The sequence below is a fragment of the Sorex fumeus genome, unplaced genomic scaffold, assembly GCF_029834395.1.
Source record: "Sorex fumeus unplaced genomic scaffold, SorFum_2.1 ptg000043l, whole genome shotgun sequence".
NCBI classification, from domain to species: Eukaryota; Metazoa; Chordata; class Mammalia; order Eulipotyphla; family Soricidae; genus Sorex; species Sorex fumeus.
This window is the reverse complement of record NW_026606100.1, coordinates 50,178,950-50,190,677: the sequence shown is the minus strand read 5'-3', so window position 1 is coordinate 50,190,677 and position 11,728 is coordinate 50,178,950.

Here is an 11,728-nt window from a genome sequence, read left to right as displayed (position 1 = left end):
ACCATCCCTCCACCACAGTCTCCATTTTCCCAACAACCCCTTAAGCCCATCCCCGTAACAGGCAAACAATAATTTATATTATATTGCTTGTTGGGCTGGAGCAATAGCACAGCGGGTAGGGTATTTGCCTTGCATGCAGCCAACCGGGCAGACCAGAGTTCGATTCCTCTGCCCCTCTCAGAGAGCCCGGCAAGCTACCAAGAGTATCTCGCCTGCACAGCAAAGCCTGGCAAGCTCCCGGTGATGTATTCGATATGCCAAACACAGTAACAAGTCTCACAATGTTACTGGGCCCCCTCGAGCAAATCGATGAACAACAGGAGGACAGTGACAGTGACAGTGCTTGTTACCATTAAATAGCAATGGAATGATCAACAAATATTTCCATAGGAGAAAATTTGAGAAAATCGCTGTCTCCCACCAAGGGGACATTAAGTCCTTACCTGTGGGTTTTCTAAGCTATTGTGGCAAGTTAAGCCTTCTGTGTTCACGTTTTCGTTAGTCGAGATTGGATGTGATGTTCCCATCCAGTCTGGAGTGTCCCTGTGGGATGTCAGTGTTGTTGAATTTGGAGAAGTCGCTCCAGAAAATTCAGAATACTTAACTGGGCAGTTTGGCCGGGAGTATGGCTTTGGGGTGTGGGAGTGGCTGTCGGGGTCTTGTTAGGGGGGAAGCTGGCTCTCCCCGCTCCAAGATCAACCCAGAGATTCTCAGCCGGGAGCAGGTGTCCATCCGGGAGATTTTTGAGGCTAGTTGATCTCCTAGGAGATGTGTTTCGGGATCTCTGGAGCAAGGCGGGTGGAGGAGCTGACGTGAAGGTGGTGAGGGTGGGGTGCAGCTGCCAGGGCTGGTGGGGTGCACAGAGAGAGGGGTGGGGAGGTCTCCCACCCCAACTCCTAGAAGGTCCTGAGTCTCCAAGACTTTCCTTTGCCCCTGTCCTGGTGAGAATAAGTCTCCTTGTATCTCTGCCTGACTCATCCCTTCTCCTGAGGGAAATCTCCCCCGAGACATCCTCTCCTTACAAAGGGGAGTCCTTGCAGCAGCTGTAAATAGCCATTAGCACCCACCCATTCCCTTCCCCCTAAAAGGGCAGGAGTGATACCTTGCACGCAGCCGCAGCCGACCTGGTCGACCCAAGTTTAATTTCTCTGCCCCTCTCAGAGAGCCGGGCAAGCTACAAGTATATCCTGCTCACAGGGCAAAGCCTGGCAAGCTCCCTGTGACGTATTCACTATGCCAAACACAGTCACAACAAGTCTCACAATGGAGACGTTACTGGGCCCGCTCGAGCAGATCGATGATCAACGGGAGGGCCTTTACATTACTTTACATTATTGTCTTGTCAGGGCGACCTCGCAACCTGGGCTCGAACTCACAACCCCCAGCTCCCAAGGCGGGCTCTCAGCCACGGCGCCCTCTGTTGGTTCGCCCAGAAACTTCCCTGAATGATGCTTCTCAAACTCCCAGACCAAACCGCACTCAAGGAATGGATGAGGAGGGGGTGAGGGGTGGGGCATGGCCCAGATGTATCGAAATCTGGATTTGATTCCAACGTGCTCCTGGGCTCAAGTAGCCCAACGTGATAAAGTCTGGGCAGGTGGGAGGATCCAGCTAATGTACTCAGTTTACTGACCTGAGGTGGGGAGGAGAGGGTGCTTGCCAAGGTGGCTTGGCTTTGTTTTATTCATTTGAGACTTAAATACAGAAGGAAACGCTGTCTCGTTTGCCAAGGCATCAAAAATCAGATGGGCTGGTCACGTAATGAGATCTAGAGACGACCGCTGGACTAGAGCCGTTACCGACTGGATTCCACGGGACATCAAAAGACCACGTGGCCGCCCACCTACCAAATGGTCAGACTTCTTCATCAAGGCCATGAACGATCGGTTTGAGGCTCTTCGTGTTCCTAGAACAAACAGACGCCATTGGGCTACACTAGCACGCGACAGGGACAGACGGAGACGTTACTGGCGCCCGCTCAAGCAAATCGACGATTAACGGGAAGTCAAGTGATCAAGTGAAATACAAAAGAAAGGCAGATGGGGTGAGAGGTTGGGGGCACAGGCCGCACGGGGCTAACGCATCTAACTGCATCCTGTACTGAGCACAGGGGCTGCAGTGTGGCGTCAGGGAATCGCTCCCCGCCTAATACTGTTTGTTTCTAATTCATTTTGCCACGTCTCTCCCTTGACCATCAGCGCCGTTTGCCAACAAGTCTGCTCTAGGGACAAATGACAAACGGCCACTGTGGGCTGGAAGGCTAAACCCTTAGATCGCCTGGCGACCCCTAGGTCCCTACAACAATTACTTGCATTTTTTTTTTAATGGTGGATTTGGACAGAGTGCTGAGCCATGCTCATTGAAAATTGATGCCTTTTAAAATGAAATTTCTTCTGAAATAACAAAAGGAACTTAGTGCTGAAGCAGTGACGGCGGAATCATCTCTCGCCCTCCTTAATTTCTTAATTTAAATCACTTTTGAGAATTACTTTTCACATTTCTGGATGTCATAGACTATCAAATAACAGGGAGTGTTATCTATTATTTATTGGATTTCATAACTCAGTTTTGAATAATGTACTACTTTCTCTTCACTCATTCTCACCCTGGGGCAACAGTGCACTGGACTTTCTCTGCTTTGAAACAGCACTTCCCGATGAGTGCAGACAGTTTTTCTACTCAGACTACATCAAAGTCGGTGCTTCTTTTGCTACCCCTGTCGAAAGGAGAGCATAAGATCCTGCATCCTTCTGGAATCTTCCGGAACCTTCCCTGACTTTACCCTCTCCTCTGGCTACTTACTCTGCCTCTGGGATTGGTTCCAAGAAGGTAGACTCAGAGGATGCTGTGCTCAGTTTCTCCTCGGTCACTTTTGGGGACCAGGGAGATCAGAGCTGAGCAGAGGCTTCGCATGCCGGAAGGAGACTGTGATTCAATCCTTAGTATGGCCAGGGTAACCCCTGGACACAGAGCAGAGAGTAGCCCCTGAGCAACGCTTAGGTAAAAACCCCCAAGAAAGGGGGGGGAGAGAATAAAGAAACTTTTGGATCATTGTTCTAGAGTCGGGTAGCTTAGGAAGGAGAGTCTCCAGATAAGGGATGTTTTCACCTCATCACCAAACTTTATTTTTAAAATTCTTTTATTTTTCCTTTTTTTTTTTTTTTTGCTTTTTGGATCACACCTGGCGATGCACAGAGGTTACTCCTGGCTCTGCACTCGGGAATTACTCCTGGCGGTGCTCGGGGTGGGGTGGGGGGACCATATGGGATGCTGGGGATTGAACCCGGGTCGGCCACGTGCAAGGCAAATGCCCTACCTGCTGTGCTATCACTCCAGCCCCTAAAATTCTTTTATTTATTTATTTTTTTTTTGCTTTTTGGTTCACACCTGGCAATGCACAGAGGATACTCCTGACTCTGCACTCAGGAATTACTCCTGGCAGTGCTCGGGGGGGACCATATGGGATGCTGGGGATTGAACCCGGGTCGGCCACGTGCAAGGCAAACACCCTCCCTGCTGTAATATTGCTCTGGCCCCATCATCACCAAACTTTATGGGGACTCAGTTTCACCCACAGAGGGGCAGCTTCTCAGAGAGCTGTTTCAACTAAAGTCCACCTTAGTCCCTTCTGTTTTGTGCCCCCAATGTCGCGACCTCACAACTTTTGCTGTCAGTGATGGTTTCTTGCTTCCTGTCTCTCGCTGGCCATAATTCATAGCAGCAGGAAATTTTGTTTTAAGTTTTGTTTGGGAGCTACACCCAGGGGTGCTCAGGGCTTCCTCCTGGCTCTGCACTCAGGGGTCACTCCTGGTGGGGCTCAAGGACCATACGGGATGCCAGGGATAGAATCTGGGTCGGGAGGATGCAAGGCAAGTGCCATCCCCACTGTACTCCCTGCCCAGTCCCAACAGCACGGTCTTTTTTACCTCTTGCCCAACTCACTCAGCTGGTAAAGTTGGCAGTAGGTTGCAGAGGACACATTCTAGTTAGCGACGGTGTGTGCATACCGCACCTGGTCGCGCCATGCCCTGGCCACCACCTCCCCCCAGGTCCCCTGTACAGCTGGGGACATTTCCTTTGGACATGCTGTCTATTCATCCTGCAGCCAGTTGGGCCATACAAGCTCCAGTGAGCAGAGAATCTGGTGCTTTCTTCCGGGATAGCCTTCAGAGTAGTTAGCTGCACACACAGTGGGGCTGGAGTGATAGCACAGCGGGTAGGGCGTTTGCCTTGCGTGCAGCCAGCCCAGCCGAGCCAGGTTCGATTCCTCCGCCCCTCTCAGAGAGCCCGGCAAGCTACCGAGAGTATCTTGCCCTCATGGCAAAGCCTGGCAAGTTACCCGTGACATATTCAATATGCCAAACACAGTAACAACAAGTCTCAAAATGGAGATATTACTGGGCCCACTCGAGCAAATCGATGAACAACGGGAGGACAGTGACAGTGACACTTGCGGTACACACTGCCCCTTTGAACAAGGCAGTTCCCAGGGGCTGGAGCGACAGCACAGCGGGGAGGGCATTTGCCTTGCATGCAGCCAACCCGGGTTTGAATCCCAGCATCCCATATGGTCCCCTGAGCACCACCAGGAGTAATTCCTGAGTGCAGAGCCAGGAGTAACCCCTGAGCATCGCCAGAAGGCAGTTCCCAAACTCGGAGCAGCAGCCTTGTCCCTTCCCCCCTCCCATCTCAGTTTAATTCCTTGTCTCTGCCCTCTAAGTCAAAATTCTCTCTTGCTCCTCCCCTTTGTCTTCCCAGCACTTAACTCTGTGGGGATCACAGATCCATCATCTGGATTTCTTTTTTTTTTTTTAACTTTATTTAAACACCATGATTTACAAAGTTGTTCAGAATATTGTTGTTTCAGGTATTCAATGTTCCAACACTCATCCCACCTCCAGTGTGCCCTTCCCTCCAGCAATGTTCCCGTTTCCCACTCCCCCCAACTGTGCCCCTTTTAACAGGCACAAAATAATTTACTTTATATTGCTAGTTATGGGGCCGGAGCGATAGCACAGCCAGTAGGGCATTAGACCAGGCCGACCCAGGTTCAATTCCTCCACCCCTCTCAGAGAGCCCGGCAAGCTAACGAGAGTATCTCGCCCGCACGGCAAAGCCTGGCAAGCTCCCCGTGACGTATTCGATATGCCAAACACAGTAACAAGTGCCACAGTGGAGATGTTACTGGGCCCGCTCGAGCAAATCAATGAACAATGGGAGGACAGTGACAGTGTTTGTTATGACACATATCTCGTAGCGGTGTTACTAAAGTCCTTGTCTGAGGATTTGCTGAGCCGGCTGGTGTGAGCTGAGCTTTCTGCATTCTGGGTTTCTCTCCCTGAGCTTAGTGGGCTTCTGTGAGACTTTCCCATCTAATTTGCTGCACTCCTCCTACTGGGCTGTTAATGCTGGGAAATTAGGAGACGTCGTACCACATATGTGGCCGCAGGTTCTAGGAACTGTGGAACTGGGATTCTTCAGCAATTGGGTATCTCTTGAGACTAGGCATGGAACTGTGAAGCTGACCTGTGTATATGCTGGAGGAGTTGCTGTGGTCTTCAGCAGGGTGGGGACTTAACCCACCCTCATTGTGAGAAGGCCCCAGCGGGCTTGCCTTGGGCAATTCAACAGCAGTGAAATTAGTCTGTCTTTTACTGCTGGATGCCATGGGCCTCTTTTCAAAAAGTGTCTGCCTCCAAAGGGGGGAAGAGTTGCACTAATCTAGAACCTAATCTAACTTTAAGTTCTAGAGGGCAGCAAGTAAGAACTGTGTGTCAACCACCAGTTGGCTTCACGGTTACGTTCCTTTAGTCACAGGGCTCATGGGCAGATCTTGGCAGGCCCGCTCTTAAATGGAATTAGCAGCAACAATTACAGGTTCAACAGGAGTCCAAGAACAGCAATTACATCAGCCCTTATAACAGTGATCTGAGTTTTTATATTAGTGCCGTGCCCCTTTGCTGTCCCTGCCCCTACCTGGCAACACTCTGTGTAAATTGGAGTTGGTGAACTTGACCTATCGGATTGTTCTTGTAAATGAGTGGCCAGTTCCAGACCCTAAGTATCTGGCCCCTCCCTTTGGTTCTTCCTAACAGAGGGACTGGGCTTATTGTCTTCAGGACAGAACTGACTCCATCTTATCCCTTAGTGGATGCCAAGGTGAACTCAGCAAACACAGATTAAGAAATGACAGAGCCGGACAAGGGGGAGATTTTTCTTAATGGTTCCTGTAGCCAAGCGCAGAGAAAACAACCTGAGAGTGAGACTGTTGGGAATGTTCACTAATCTCCGACTTTTCCTGGAAACCAACAGATGGGCAACTCAGTGATCTCCCTGCTAGACCTGTGGGATAGCAGGTGAAGGAACAGGGCAGGTGATTATTTTTCCGACCCTAACATGGCAAACAAAATGCTGATGCTCTTACTCAGCCTCGTGGGGTGTACCCAGCCAGGTACAAAATTCCCTGCACCCGATGGGACCTGATCTTGAGGGTCCCACCTGTGCCTGGCTGTCTTCCCCATAGGGGTGCCCTAGGTCGGTGACAAACTTTGGGTCCCACCTGAGAACTTACTCATGTCCCATCTGGTTTACAAGAGCATCAACAACCATCACAGCCTGGTGGACTCACCCGGGGGCCCCATTCTCTCCCTCTGTCCACCTCTAGTTTCAGGACACCTTTCTCCTCCGCATGGTGTATGAGTTGGGACACAGGGCACTCCCTGTTGCTCATGCTTCATTTCCCCATTGGTCACAGTCACTAGGGAAGGGACCCAGGCCTTCACCTCAGGGGAGAGGATGGAGTCGGTTCATCAGAGCCTCTCACCAGGCTCTTATCAGCTTCACCAGCGAGTCTTGTGTGACCAACCCTGGGAATCACTCTCCCGTGCCAAGCACACATCCTACCTGCAGGCTCCATCAAGTGGCACAAATTTGGGACTCATGTTTTTTTGGAACCAGAAAATCTATGTCTAGTAGGAAAGAAAAATCTCTAGAACTGGAGTGATAGTATAGAAGGCAGAGTGTTAGCCTTGCACGAGGCAAGAACACCATATGCCCCCTACACACACACACACACACACACACACACACACACACACACACACCTGTCAGGAGTGATTCCTGAGAACAGAGCCAGGAGAAACTCCTGCACACCTTTGGCTCTGGCTCCAAGCAAGACAAAAAACATCTCCAAGTTGGAGAGAAATGCATCTTGGGGATGGTTTTGTCTCCACCTAAGAGAACACAAGTGAAACGTGGTTTAAGCGGGAAGGGCAGTTATTATTTCCGGTCACAGTGTGAGGAAGGAAGGGCACTGGTCCTGCAGTTTGGTGACATGGTCGAGGGTCTGCACTCAGGTCTTGTGAATCTGTTATCTTGTTCCCCCAGGGCCCCGGATGGCTGCCTCGGGCTGAGCAGCACCGTGGTCTCCACAGCATCTGCCTCAGGAGGGGCGGTGCCCCTGCTGTCTACGTCATGGGGAGAAAACGTTTCCCAGCTTGATTCTGGATGTCTCCTTAGTCCCCTTGATAGCTGTCAGGCTATTCCATGACGTAGGCACAAGGGAGGGAATAGACAGGCACTGTCTTTTTTGGGGGACGGAGGGGTGGTCACACCCAGCGATGCTAAGGGGTTACTCCTGGCTCTGCACTCAGAAATCACTCCTGGCAGTATTCATGGGACCACATGGGATGCTAAGGATGGACTCCGAGTCCATGGCGTGCAAGGCAAGTGCCCTACCCGCTATGCTACTGCTCTGGCCCCGTCATCAGGTATGGTCTCAACTTGATGATGGAACGTGGGCTCTGAAAACAAAGAAGGGAGAGGAAACCCAAATTCCAGAAAGACACGGTTCCCGGCATCCCTTGTATTGGGGGGGGGCACGTGACCAGTTGTGGCAGAAGTGACAGGTGCCGCCTTTGGGCTGAGGTTGTGGAATCAATACACTCATGTAATGCAGTACTCCTAGACCTCCACTTTCCCATGAAAAAAAACTGTGACTATCTGGGCTAAGGCACTGCATCAGGGTTTCTGCTGTGTTCCTCTGTGTGGAAACTTTGAACCCTGTACCCACATGATTAACCTGGCTAGCTTCCGTTTGTACCCAGTCCTGTCTCAAATTCATTTTCACCTTTTTTTTGGTCCTGCTCTGCCCAGAGAAAGATCTGGAGATGTATCACCTGGGTTCTCTGGCCTCTGGTTTCCCGTTGGCCTGAGCCAGTGGAAGACAATACAGGGCAGGGATCACTGACAGACACCAGGTACGTCAACCTTTTCCTTGGAACACTTTCACCACCTCTTCGCTGGCAGGGAGGACTAGACTCTATGGAGGACCACTAGACTCTCTGGAGGACCGCAGTCCCAGCCTGGTGACCTCTCCCAAGGCTTCCCCCTTATGGCACTCTGGTACCTTCTTTCTTTGGACCCTCAGGCCTGAGGGTGGCTAGACCTTGCTTTCCCTGAGGTTTTGTCTACACTGTCTTCAATTCCTCCATCTGCCCTTCGGTTGCGTGTGCGTCTGGCATCATAACTCTGAGTCCATCTCCTGCTCCCAGTCACAGAGATTCATACCTGTTTCCTTCTAAGAGTACGGCACTAGTTCTTCCATTTCAATCTGGTCCCTTTTGAGTTAAGTTTTGTATCTAGTGTGACTATGTCCAGCTTCATACTTTTGCTCATGGATAGCCACTTGTCCTAGAACATTTGTAAATGAAGACTCTTCTCTCCCATTGGATTCTCGGGGCGACTTGGTAGGAAATAACCGGGCTTATTTCCGGATTTGTCATTCAACTTCCTGGAACTACAAGCTTTTCTTTCTTGAGAGCATCCCAAAATGTTAACTGCTACAGGTTGGTAATAAGCCTTGCCACTGAGAAGCGGAAGTCCTACCAACTTTGCTGTTTCTTTCCCAAGACTTTTTTTTTTCTTTTTCTTTTTGGGTCACACCTGGCGATGCACAGGGGTTAATCCTGGCTCTGCACTCAGCAGTTACTCCTGGTGGTGCTCAGGGGACCCTATGGGATGCTGGGAATCGAACCTGGGTCGGCTGCGTGCAAGGCAAATGCCCTACCTGCTGTGCTATCTCTCCAGTCCCTTAAGATTTATTTTTAACTATTCCGTATTTTCCCTTGGATTTTAGGATCGTTCCTGTCATGTCTGATTCCTGGTGAGGCCCTGGAGGGTGGAGGCCGACTCAGCGTCACTGTCGTCTCTGTCACCAGCTGCGCTGGACATAGTAAATGGCCCTTTCACGTATACCGAGGAGCTGTTGAAATGAACTAAATACTCCACAGACTTCTGTCTAGCGCTCGGAGTGTGTTTCCATGAAGAAGAAAGCTAAACATTCCAGTTACAGAACCTTGGGCCGCAAGGGGTAACAACGGCATCACTGAATACTTGGGGCTTTTCCAGTCAGAATCAGCTTGGCGGAGGACAAAGCAAGAAGTTCAGAGGATGGTCATTACCGCCCTCTCCTCCCCCGCCCCCCCCCCCCTAGTGGGTTACAGAAGTTCAAGTGCCTGAGGGAAGCCTGCAGGGTCTTGTTGGGGAGGAAGTTGGTAGTTAAAAGCCTGACTTGGTTGCCCTAAAGAGTTCCTAGCCTGCCAGGTGCTTTGCCCTGAGGTATGTTCCCACAGGGTGTTCCCACAGGGTGTTTCAGTAGAGTGTCAGGGTGAGGGGTCAAAGCCAGTCCTTATTCCAGCTTGGTAGGTGGCTGCCAGCTGGCTGGGCACCACGTCCATGGGGCGAGAAGGGAAACAGGGACCTTCTCGGGACCTCTTGTGTTTCATCCAGAGATGCTGCCACTCACCTGTCATAGGACGGAGCTGGATGATGGGTGCAGTTCCCAGGGAAGCGGGTGGGATTGCACCAGCATCTGGGCCAAACAACACCATGCGAAGCTGTCCAAGTTCAACTTTCTATCGCCAGCCCAGGGTACCAGTGGGATTTGGGTAGACCCATGCAGAAACTTTCATTTTTCTTTCTTTCTTTGGGGTCACTTGGCTGTGTGCAGGGGGTCACTTGGCTGTGTGCAGGGCTGACTCCTGGCTCTGTGCTCAGAGATCACTCCAGCAAGGCTCAGGGGAGCACATGGGGTGCCGCCGGGAGGGTGGAACCATACGGACCATACGGGTCAAATTGAACCCCCGGTACCACCTCTCTGGCTTTAAAACTCAGACTTTTAATTTTTATTTATGTATTTATTTTTGGCGTTTTGGGTCGCACCCTGCGATGCACAGGGGTTACTCCTGGCTCTGCACTCAGGAATTACCCCTGGTGGTGCTCAGGGGACCATATGGGATGCTGGGAATCGAACCCGGGTTGGCTGCGTGCAAAGCAAACGCCCTACCTGCTGTTGTGCTATTGCTCCAGCTCCAAAACTCAGGCTTTTTAAAGAACTCCTAGCAGCATTCCATCTTTCCTGGACCCTTCCTGAGGGACTTCAGCATTTTGTGGTTCCAGGGGCAGGGGGATTAGCTGGTACCAGGGGTGGGATATAGGTTTCACATTGCAGGCCAGGTATGCAGTTACCACCCAAAAGAAGTGGATTCTGGGCCGCAGTGATCACACATTGGGTAGGGTCTTTGCCTTCACGTGGCCAACCCAGATTCAATCCCCGGAACCTCATTTGGTCCCCTTAGCCCACCAGGAGTAATTCCACAATGCAGAGCCAGGAGTAACTCCTGAGCACTGCCAGGTGTGGCCCAAAGCCAAAAATCAAGAAGTGGATTCCCTGACCTCGGCCAACGGCGGCCAGTGTTCCTGGTGGGGTGGGGAGGAGACAGGGGGAAAGAGCTTCCACCTCCCCGCTCCACCCACGCCAGTCACACCGGGAGTCCCTGGGAGGGTCAGAACTGGAGAGGTTGGGTGCAGGTACCCCTGGGGCATGAACTCGGGGGGAACTGTGGACCCCGGGAGGGGTGGGGAAGCTCTCTGTGCAGGGGAAGGAAAGTCAGCCCTGATCCAGGCTGGATCAGGTTCTGGGCACCACAGTCTCGCGCAGAAAGGATGAGGGAATCCCAGAGTCTGTCCCGGGCTCCAAGGCCAGCGCGTCCGTGGGTGGTGGGTGGCGTGTCCGGCCGTGCGTGACTGCGGTGCGGTCCAGCCCAAAGGGTCCGAGAGGGGCAGGGCGGGCGCTGCAAATCGCAGGCGGGCAAGGGGCATGGGGGCACGGGGCGTGGGGCTCAGAGCACTGCGGGGCGCTCGGACTGGGGACTGGGCTTGGGGTGTAAGGTGGGGGGGTGGGGGTGGGGCCGGGACTCGCGCGGGGCTCGGGGTTGGGGCTTGGAGCTGCAAATCGGGGTTCGGGGCTGGGACTCGGGGTTCGGGGCTGGGACGCGGGGTTCGGGACTCGGGGCTGGGTCTCGGGCCTGGACTCGAGGCTCAGAGCTGGCACTCGGGGCTCGGATCGGGGTTCGGGACTCGGGGTTCGGGGTTCGGGGAGGGCTCGTGGTTCGGGAGGGGCTCGGGGTTCGGGCGGGGCTTGGGGTTCGGGCGGGGCTCGGGGGGTTCGGGCGGGGTTTGGGGTTCGGGAGGGGCTCGGGCCGGGATTCGGGCCGGGACTCGGGGTTCGAGCGGGGCTCGGGCCGGGACTCGGGGTTCGGGCGGGGCTCGGGTCGGGGCTCGGGGGGTTCGGGCGGGGCTTGGGGTTCGGGAGGGGCTCGGGTCGGGGTTCGGGCCGGGACTCGGGGTTCGGGCGGGGCTCGGGCCGGGACTCGGGGTTCGGGCGGGG